The sequence below is a fragment of the Clupea harengus genome, chromosome 20, assembly GCF_900700415.2.
Source record: "Clupea harengus chromosome 20, Ch_v2.0.2, whole genome shotgun sequence".
Taxonomy (NCBI): Eukaryota; Metazoa; Chordata; class Actinopteri; order Clupeiformes; family Clupeidae; genus Clupea; species Clupea harengus.
In genome coordinates, this window is record NC_045171.1 from 8,660,640 (window position 1) to 8,671,692 (window position 11,053).

The following is an 11,053-nucleotide window of genomic DNA, read 5'->3' on the forward strand; positions in this document are numbered from 1 at the left end:
AGTGGAGGAAACCCCTTGTGAACATGGGGAGAACATGCAAACTCCACACAGAAAGGCCTGGGAGATAGCCCATGATGATGAATGCCATCTGGAGATGACCTGGCCCCCAGAGCCAACAGCACTCCATGCGGGCATCTAACCCATGACCTTCTTGCTGTGAGGCGGCAGTGCAAGCACCTAAGCCACCAGAGCCAACAGCACTCCATGCGGGCATCGAACCCATGACCTTCTTGCTGTGAGGCGGCAGTGCAAGCACCTGAGCCACCAAGACAAGGAAACTAGTCAGGGAAATGTTGTGAAGATCCTGACTTCCTCGTGAAAACCCCTTGTGTGGAGAGCAAGGACAATAAACAGTAAAAAGTAAAAGTAAAAACTCAGGTCATACGCCCACAACCATGCACACAATAGAGCCTATGTACTGATTAGGACCAGAGCATGCAACAATACGCACAAGCAGTTGGACCATAGAGCTTATGTACTGATTAGGACTAGAGCGTGGATCAATATGCACAACCAGTTCGACCATAGAGGCACTAAATGAGAGGCCAATGACAATGACATCTCATAATTTGTTCCTTAACTAATTCACAGGTAACACCATGTTCTCATTACACAATAATAACAAACACTGATGAATGGCAGAAATGTGATTAAATGCAGTCCCAGGGGATGTATGCCAAGGGCAAAAAGAAAGCATGGGGAAGGAACAGATGAATATTGACATTGTACATGTTTAAGGAAGGAGAGAGGGGGGGAAGAAACAAGATATTTCCCAATGCCTTGGCTCTGCTGTCTGAGTAAAAGAATGCCTATGTCAACAGGTGGGGATAAATATGTGCCATGATGGGCAAGCCGCTCCTTCACCAGCTTTCCCCCACATTAAAGGGTCATTTAGGTGTCCTAGATTTACGCCTTCTAAGTGTACAAGCTGATATCAGAATGAAATATAAGAAATGATAACACCTTTTTAAGATATTTGAGTTTTGCCAAGGTGTATGCCTAACGATATAGTCTTTATCTGATCGTGTACAATTCACGAGAAGGGCTAATCACATACTGTCTGGACTGTTGCTATGCGACACAAAAGGCCTGTAAGATACTCTGCGGAGTGGAAAACGAAAGCAAAGCTAATCTTCATTATGAAATGTAATTCATTTTAAAGTTTTCAATATTTTGGTGGGGAGAGGGGGGTCGTTCTGCTTTGTCTGAGGTACAAATAAACCTTAAAGGTGGTGTGTATGTGTGTGTGTGCGGGGCGGGGGGGGTTACTTTGCTTAAAACCCTGGCCTCCACTACTAGGCCTTAGTGTTGGAACAGTTGAGTCAACACAGTTCTCCCACTGCATGGGTTACATAGATGGAGGAACTGGGTTTTTTATTAATGTGGGCTCAATCTACTGCTCTTGTGCTGTTGACGTAGACACACATTCACACACACACACACACACACACACACACACACACACACACACACACACACACACACACACACACACACACACACACACACACACACACACACACACACACACAGAGAGAGAGAGAGAGAGAGACTCATGTCCAGGCAGTAAAAGCACAATGCTCAAGCTGATGTCCACTCACAGTCCACTTTGGATACACACACAAACGAAAACCAGCCATTTTTCAAAGAACATTTTCAAAAGCCTTAACCCATAGTAGCAAACTAGCACAATGTGAGGCCTGCATCTTTGGTAAGAATGGTACTGCAAAGAACATGTGTTGTCATTTCACAACTCTAACTGACTGAAATGCCAATTTGATATGATGGACATTCTGAACTTGTTCTGAGCAGAGGTCCACTCACAGTAAATTATACACACACAAACAATCATAGAAACTATTCAAAAGCCTTAATAAAAAGTTAATTTTATATGATGGCTCTGGACATGCTGGATCTTTTGTACTCAAGGCGGGGACAGCCCTCAGGTGATTTTACTCAGGTAGAGGCTCAGAGTCACTTCTGGTAATCACTTGTGTTTGTGTCTGTGTGTGTGTGTGTGTGTGTGTGTGTGTGTGTGTGTGTGTGTGTGTGTGTGTGTGTGTGTGTGTGTGTGTGTGTGTGTGTGTGTGTGTGTGTGTGTGTGTGTGTGTGTGTGTGTGTGTGAGTATTGGATGGATGTTATTCCACCCGTTCTAAACTCTCAGACCTGACAGCTTCTGTTGAACATAAAGCAGAGATTGAGTTGCAAAAGTGACATTTCCTAAAGGGAGTGGTTTCTCATAAGAAGGCCCGGACATTGTCACACACAAGGATCAAGCACAGGTCAACAAAACAGACTCACGCATGGCTATGGTTTAGACCCACCCCCTTTCCTTTTAGTCTTTCAGTCTATGTGTGTTTGTGTATGTTGGTGTTCAGTCTATGTGTGTTTGTGTATGTTGGTGTTCAGTCTGTGTGTGTTTGTGTATGTTGGTGTTCAGTGTATGTGTGTTTGTGTATGTTGGTGTTCAGTCTATGTGTGTTTTTTGTATGTTGGCGTTTCAGTGAGTAACTACCAGCTCTCACATGGTTTTCAAAAGGCACTTCTGGTAATCCATACCCTACAGGAGGCCATTCCATCTTCTTAAACCCTCACAACTGACAGCTTCGGTTGAAAATGAAGCTGAGATTGACAAGTGACATGTCTTTGTCAGGTTTGCATTTCCTGGGGAAGGCCAAGACTACATCATCACACACACATATCAAACACAGGTCAACAAAAGAGACGCAGCATCTCTCATGCAAGTGCAGTGTTTTCAAGTGTCTGTGTGTGTGTGTGTGTGTGTGTGTGTGTGTGTGTGTGTGTGTGTGTGTGTGTGTGTGTGTGTGTGTGTGTGTGTGTGTGTGTGTGTGTGTATTGAGTACATTGAGTAAACTGATAATATTTATATACCTATCAATTATACCTAGTGTTGTGTCTGTGTATTTACTGAGCAATTATAAGGTTTCTCAGTGAGCAATCAATAGAGAACAACCAATAACTCAACCGTAACATTGAAGTTTACTCTTCTCAAATCTGTTTCCTTCTTGGCCTCAGGAGGCAATGATGATAAGAGAAGGAATATTCCCTACCCCATATACGAGAAGTCCTCAAACACTATATTCTGTTAATCTGTCATCTACTAATAACTATGTGTATTGATGTTGTGTAATGATAAACTATGGCTCACTGGAAAACAGTGATGTTCTCTGGAGTTCAGGAACGTACTTCAGGAACTTTTGTAAAAACCCAAATCAGTTGTCCATGACGTGACGTTTGTTTCAAGTTAACTGCACCCATGTCTCAAACAGGGAATGACAGCGTTTGTGTTGTGCAGGAGATTGTGAACTAATTTACAAAACATAGTCCAGTTCCTCAAAGACAGAAGCCTTCAAGTTCTCAACCACTTTAACAAAACATCACTTTCCTTCGTCAAACATATGTAGTTGGTCTCCACCGGATTATATTATACTTTCTCTAAAGAAAATGCCTCCATGTAAACATCACAGTTGTCATTTGATTTTGATTTGATTTGTCATTGATTTTTTAATGCATTGTACAATTCAGATTAGATAAGGGCCCTTGGGCCCTCTGCCCTGTATGTTTGCCATCTTTCATTGTTCTGTGTACGTGACTGAACTCAACTCATCAGTGGATCTCTTGACTGGCTGCACAGGAGGTTTATCTTAACGGGATCATTACAGTTCCACTGACAGTCACTGACTGACACATATTTGAAACATTCCAAGTCTTTCCTGGAATCTCCACTTGATAAGAGATGAATAATGCTTTCAATAATTTTCCTGGTTCAGCAGGAACACATCTCTATGCATATTCAACCAGCCTTGCATCCTTCCTGGATGGAATGATTCCAGTGCATTTACACAATACTCTTTGTAACTTGCTGACTCATGGAATGAACTGGACAACAGGACAAAAAAGTTAAATCTTGACCTACTTTTTTTATTGTGGACAAAATGCATTATGATGTTACTTTTTGTCACGAACTAATACATTTTCACAAAATTAAAACTAGCATGTATGCATCCGTGTAAACTAGCACGTGAAAACTAGGGCCTCATACAAAAGGTTGCCTCTTAATTTATTTTACCCACAATTCATCTCATCGATGTACACAGGATATAGGCACAGTTATGAATTGTATGTCATCTTGTGATATTTCTTAGGTCTTAGGGAGAGAAATGGCATTATACCTCAGGGCTCTATTCCTTTTTTGGGCAAAATATTTATCATGCCAATTATGTTCACTGTTGAGCTCATCCTTTTATATATCTATTTAAATTATTTGGTTGCTGTTTCATGGCTTCCACTGAGAAACAATAGTTCTTCACGCAAATAGAACTTTAAAGTTTCAGATGTCACACAGAAAGGTATTACTTGCTGACTTTAAGCTACAATGAATTTCTGTTAAAATAAGTGAACAGACTATTTGCAGAATGGTATGAAAGATTTGAATCAGAAGAACATTACCCCTTGTCAATGAGAGCGATCGTTATTCATTTTCAGCAGTTATTATCAAGAAACTTCGGACTTCCAAATGTTGGGATGGTCCAATTGGTTCAATTCAATGGAAACTTTCTCCAGCATTCTGAGGAGCTGTATGATAAAAAGTTAAATATACCAGAGCATCAAGTACACACTACAGACAAAACAAGGGCCTTCCATGAAAGATGCCTCAAGGGCTTCAGTGGTGCTTTGGGCAGATGAGGGGATTCATGTATACCTGTATGACTTATTTTGCTACAGGCAGGTCTTCCTAATTCCAGATTCTAGTGGTCCACCTATTCAGGTTCAGGCAGGTGTATTTGGCTGCAGAGGAGCCCTTTAGAGAAGTGATCCCCCAGGATTTTAGGGATGCAATTTGCCATTGGCCTAACACGTGGTCCCATGCTAACTCATGATCCAGTGTCCAAGAGCATCATTTTTGCGTTTCGGTCAACTCTGCTTTGAACTAGAGGACAGTGTTTTGTACCAGTGAACCCCTACAACCTGGAACATCTTGAAAATACAGTCTGAAATATAGTACATATTGGCAGAGCTATTTGATAAGAAGTAACCATTTCATAGAGACATGCTCATATTGTAAACCAATTGAAGGACCAGTTGGGTTCTGTCCAGTAAGGTTCAGGTGAGGTTGTGTGAAGAGGGAAAACCCTAAATTGACTTTCTGTTGAAACTGACAGATAGCATAGCCATCCCAGACATCATGTCTCTGTGCTCACACATAATGACAGACAGAGGCTGTCAAACTCACAAAGGTCATCATTCTTGGGATGTGTTCTCATCCAAGACTTATTTAAAAAGGCCTTAGTGTTTTCTCACTAAGACATGCAATGAAATTCACGCTTTATTACAGGCGGAAGGTTTCGAAGGATTACTGGCATCTTTATTTATCTTTCAGTGACTCATTTTGTAGATTTGAGGACACACAAAGAGGACGTTTCATAGTATGTCACTAAAATATGTAGCCGTGCCACAGAAGGAAGGTGGGGGGAAAGCATGATGGAACTGAAATGAAAGTAAAACACATACCAGCGAATCATTTGATTACGTGATTGGTTCAGTCCATTTAACGAGAAACCAAATGTACCCAGAAACTGGCACAAGTTAATGATTGCCAATCACAGGAGGTATGTAAGTACGTTGTGTACTTGTATGTATTCTGTGTGACATTTCTCTCTAATGTCCATGGGATTACCTGGTGAGCCGTGTCATATTGCCAGTGAGCTGACTCAAAAACATGTGCTGTAATTATGGCTGACCCCTAAAAATAAGGGCGCCAAAGTAGTCTACACAGTGGGCCATGGCTCCAGTATATTCTCTGCACTGAAGTGAGAAGTATAACACAGACCAAAGATGAAGTCTTCCTGAAACCTCTTTGTTTTTAAACCCTCTGGAGCCTGCTATCCTGCTCTGATTGTAAGCTATATGCAACGATAGGCCATGCTGTAGTGAGACCCGACCCTGAATGGCACTATTATCAGAACATGAATATGAGAGAAGCACTAGGCGGCATTGTGCAAACATGATTCCTTGAATCTGTATGATTTGCGCTGTTCACAGCAAATATCATTTTTGATCAAAAGGGAGATATAACCCGCACCAAAGATGGAGATTTCCTGGAACCTCTTCATCCTTGCGCAAAAAAATTACTTCTTGAACTGCACCACTCAGACCGTCTAAAACAAATATTACTTTTGATCTGTTGTCTTCTCTCCTTTTGTCTGGTTGAGTAAGAGAAATTTGACGGCCGCACTCTCTGATAAACGCAGCATATCATCCCTACTGTATCTCCTTCTCTCACACTAGTGGTCTGTGTGCCTGTGTCCCATTGTCAATGTGCCAAGTTTGAGCATCAGGTACATCAATTCCACAGAACCACTCCAGTAAATCAAGTATGCTGACATTCCCCACCCAAAACAGTGGGAGTCACCATGTTAGCTATGTAGGTAGAACAATTGCTTCTGTGTATAGGCTAAGGATATGAATTTTACTGAGGAAATCAGTTCTTGTGGCACAAAAAAATAAAAGCCCTTCCTGTTTTCTTTAGAAATATAGGCATGAATGCTTAAATTATGATTGGTTCCAATAATATTTGTATAAGACACAAAAAGGCTTTGTTACTGAATCAGAATCAGAATCAGGATCAAAATTGTATTTATTGCCAAGTATATTTACACCTACCTGGAAATTGCTTGGTGTATAGGTGCATACAGTAAACATAAAACATAAAAACACAATAAGTACTACACACAAAAATAAGTACTACACATAAGAAAAAAAAACACAATATATAAGATACAAATATATTTTAAAAAAAAGCAAAGTAAAAAATAAAATGAAAAATGCAAAACAGGAGTGCAATGTGAATGTGCAATGTGCAATGTGCAATGCGCAATGTGCAATGTAATGTGTGTTAATGTAACACAGACCTGAGGCGTGGGGGCGGGATAAGAGTCCAAGTCAGGTGGGGGTCCCGGGCCTTGGTAATAAGGCCAACTGCAGCCGGGAAGAAGCTGGATTTGTGGCGTGAGGTTTTGGTCCTGATGGACCGCAGCCTCCTGCCGGAGGGAAGTACCTCGAAGAGTTTGTGACCTGGGTGGGAGGGATCGGCCACAATCTTACCTGCCCGCCTCAGGGTCCTAGAGGCGAACAGGTCCTGTTCAGATGGCATTTTGCAGCCAATCACCTTCTCAGCAGAACGGATGATACGCTGCAGTCTGCCTTTGTCATTGGCAGTGGCAGCAGCGTACCAGATGGTGATGGAGGAGGTGAGGATGGACTCGATGATGCAGGTATAGAAGTGCACCATCATTGTCTTTGGCAGGTTGAACTTCTTCAGCTACCGCAGGATGTACATCCTTTGTTGAGCTCTTTTGGTGAGGGAACTGATGTTCAGCTCCCACTTGAGGTCCTGGGAGATTATGGTGCCCAGGAAGTTGAAGGACTCTGCAGTGTCGACTGGGGAGTTTCTCAGGGTGATGGGGGTAGCCGGGGCTGGGTTCCTTCTAAAATCTACAACCATCTCCACTGTTTTCAGAGCATTTAGCTCCAGGTTGTTCTGACCACACCAGGTCACCAGATGGTCAATCTCCCACCTGTAGGCGGACTCATCCCCACCAGAGATGAGCCCAATGAGGGTGGTGTCGTCCGCGAACTTAAGGAGTTTGACGGACTGGTGACTGGAGGTGCAGCTGTTGGTATACAGGGAGAAGAGTAGAGGGGAAAGAACGCAGCCTTGAGGGGAACCGGTGCTTATGGTCCTGGAATCAGATACATGCTTCCCCAGCCTCAAGTGTTGTCTCCTGTCAGACAGGAAGTCTGTGATCCAGCTGGGAGAGCTAGGATCCTGGCGTAGGTTCCTGAGGAGTCCAGGTGCTGGAGGATGAAGTGAAGGGCCAATTTTACTGCATCGTCTACAGACCTGTTGGCTCTGTAGCCAATCTGCAGAGGGTCCAGGAGAGGGTCAGTGATGGCTTTGAGGTGAAGCATCACAAGGCGCTCAAATGCCTTAATCACCACAGAGGTCAGGGCGACGGGTCTGTAATCATTGAGTCCAGTGATCTTTGTTTTTTTGGGGACGGGGATGATGATAGAGGTCTTGAAGAAGATACCATCACAGCTTAACGGATGTGTCACCTACTCACCCACACACTTCAGGAACTTTTGTAAAAACCCAAATCAGTTGTCCATGACGTGACATTTGTTTCAAGTTAACTGCACCCATGTCTCAAACAGGGAATGACAGCGTTTGTGTTTTGCAGGAGATTGTGAACTAATTTAAAAAACATAGTCCAGTTCCTCAAAGACAGAAGCCTTCAAGTTCTCAACCACTTTAACAAAACATCACTTTCCTTCGTCAAACATATGTAGTTGGTCTCCACCGGATTATGTTATACTTTCTCTAAAGAAAATGCCTCCATGTAAACATCACAGTTGTCATTTGATTTTGATTTGATTTGCATTGAATGCATTGTACAATTCAGATTAGATAAGGGCCCTTGGGCCCTCTGCCCTGTATGTTTGCCATCTTTCATTGTTCTGTATACGTGACTGAACTCAACTCATCAGTGGATCTCTTGACAAGCTGCACAGGAGGTTTATCTTATCGGGATCATTACAATTCCACTGACAGTCACTGACTGACACATATTTTAAACATTCCAAGTCGTTCCTGGAATTATAGCATTCATGAGCATGACAAGTCAACAGCATTCGTCATAGGGACAATAAGGAAAGGCTGGGGTCAGCATCTGTGTCATGAAGCATCTGTGTCATGAAGACGTGCACCTTATTGGTCACAGATAACCTAACACCTGATAAAAGATGAATAATGCTTTCAGTGGAAATTATTTTCCTGGTTCGGCATAAACACATCTCTATGCATATTCAACCAGCCTTGCATCCTTCCTGGATGGAATGATTCCAGTGCATTTACACAACACTCTTTGTAACTTGCTGACTCATGGAATAATTGGACAACAGGACAAAAAAGTTAAATCTTGACCTAATTTTTTTATTGTGGACAAAATGCATTATGATGTTGCTTTTTGTCATGAACTAATCTAATACATTTTCACAAAATTAAAACTAGCATGTATGCATCCGTGTAAACTAGCACGTGAAAACTAGGGCCTCATACAAAAGGTTGCCTCTTAATTTATTTTACCCACAATTCATCTCATCGATGTAAACAGGATATAGGCACAGTTATGAATTGTATGTCATATTGTAATATTTCTAAGGTCTTAGGGAGAGAAATTACATTATACCTCAGGGCTCTATTCCTTTTTTGGGCAGAATATTTATCATGCCAACTTGTTCACTGTTGAGCTCATCCTTTAATATGTCTTTTTAAATTATTTGGTTGCTGTTTCATGGCTCCCACTGAGAAACAATAGTTCTTCACGCAAATAGAACTACACAGAAAGGTATTACTTGCTGACTTTAAGCTACAATGAATTTCTGTTAAAATAAGTGAACATACTATTTGCAGAATGGTATGAAAGATTTGAATCGGAAGAACATTACCCCTTGTCAATGAGAGCGGTCGTTATTCATTTTCAGGCAGTTATTATCAAGAAACTTCGGACTTCCAAATGTTGGGATGGTCCAATTGGTTCAATTCAATGGAAACTTTCTCCAGCATTCTGAGGAGCCGTATAATAAAAAGTTAAATATACCAGAGCATCAAGCACACACTACAGACAAAACAAGGGCCTTCCATGAAATATGCCTCAAGGGCTTCAGTGGTGCTTTGGGCAGATGAGGGGATTCATGTATACCTGTATGACTTATTTTGCTACAGGCAGGTCTTCCTAATTCCAGATTCTAGTGGTCCACCTATTCAGGTTCAGGCAGGTGTATTTGGCTGCAGAGGAGCCCTTTAGAGAAGTGATCCCCCAGGATTTTAGGGATGCAATTTGCCATTGGCCTAACACGTGGTCCCATGCTAACTCATGATCCAGTGTCCAAGAGCATCATTTTTGCGTTTCGGTCAACTCTGCTTTGAACTAGAGGACAGTGTTTTGTACCAGTGAACCCCTACAACCTGGAACATCTTGAAAATACAGTCTGAAATATAGTACATATTGGCAGAGCTATTTGATAAGAAGTAACCATTTCATAGAGACATGCTCATATTGTAAACCAATTGAAGGACCAGTTGGGTTCTGTCCAGTAAGGTTCAGGTGAGGTTGTCACAAGTAATGAGGAAGAACCAGCTAGTGTGAAGAGGGAAAACCCCAAATTGATTTTCTGTTGAAACTGGCAGATAGCATAGCCATCCCAGACACCATGTCCCTGTGCCCACACATAATGACAGATAGAGGCTGTCAAACTCGCAGAGGTCATCATTCTTGGGATGTGTTCTCATCCAAGAGTCCTATTTAAAAAGGCCTTTGTGTTATCTCACTAAGACATGCAAGGAAATTCACGCTTTATTACAGGCGGAAGGTTTCGAAGGATTACTGTCATCTTTATTTATCTTTCAGTGACTCATTTTGTAGATTTGAGGACACACAAAGAGGACGTTTCATAGTATGTCACTAAAATATGTAGCCGTGCCACAGAAGGAAGGTGGTGGGAAATTGCATGACTAATGAAACATCAGCATGATGGAACTGAAATGAAAGTAAAACACATGCCAGCGAATAATGTGATTACGTGATTGGTTCAGTCCATTTCACAAGAAACCAAATGTACACAGAAACTGGCACAAGTTGCCAATCACAGGAGGTATGTAGGTACATTCTGTTCTTGTTTGTATTCTGTGTGACATTTTTCTCTAATGTCCATGGGATCACCTGGTGAGCCGTGGCATATTGCCGGTGAGCTGACTCAAAACATTATGGCTGACCCCTAAAAATAAGGGCGCCAAAGTAGTCTACACAGTGGGCCATGGCTCCAGTATATTCTCTGCACTGAAGTGAGAAGTATAACCCAGACCAAAGATGGAGACTTCCTGAAACCTCTTTTTTTTTAAACCCTCTGGAGCCTGCTATCCTGCTCTGATTGTAAGCTGTATGCAACGATAGGCCATGCTGTAGTGAG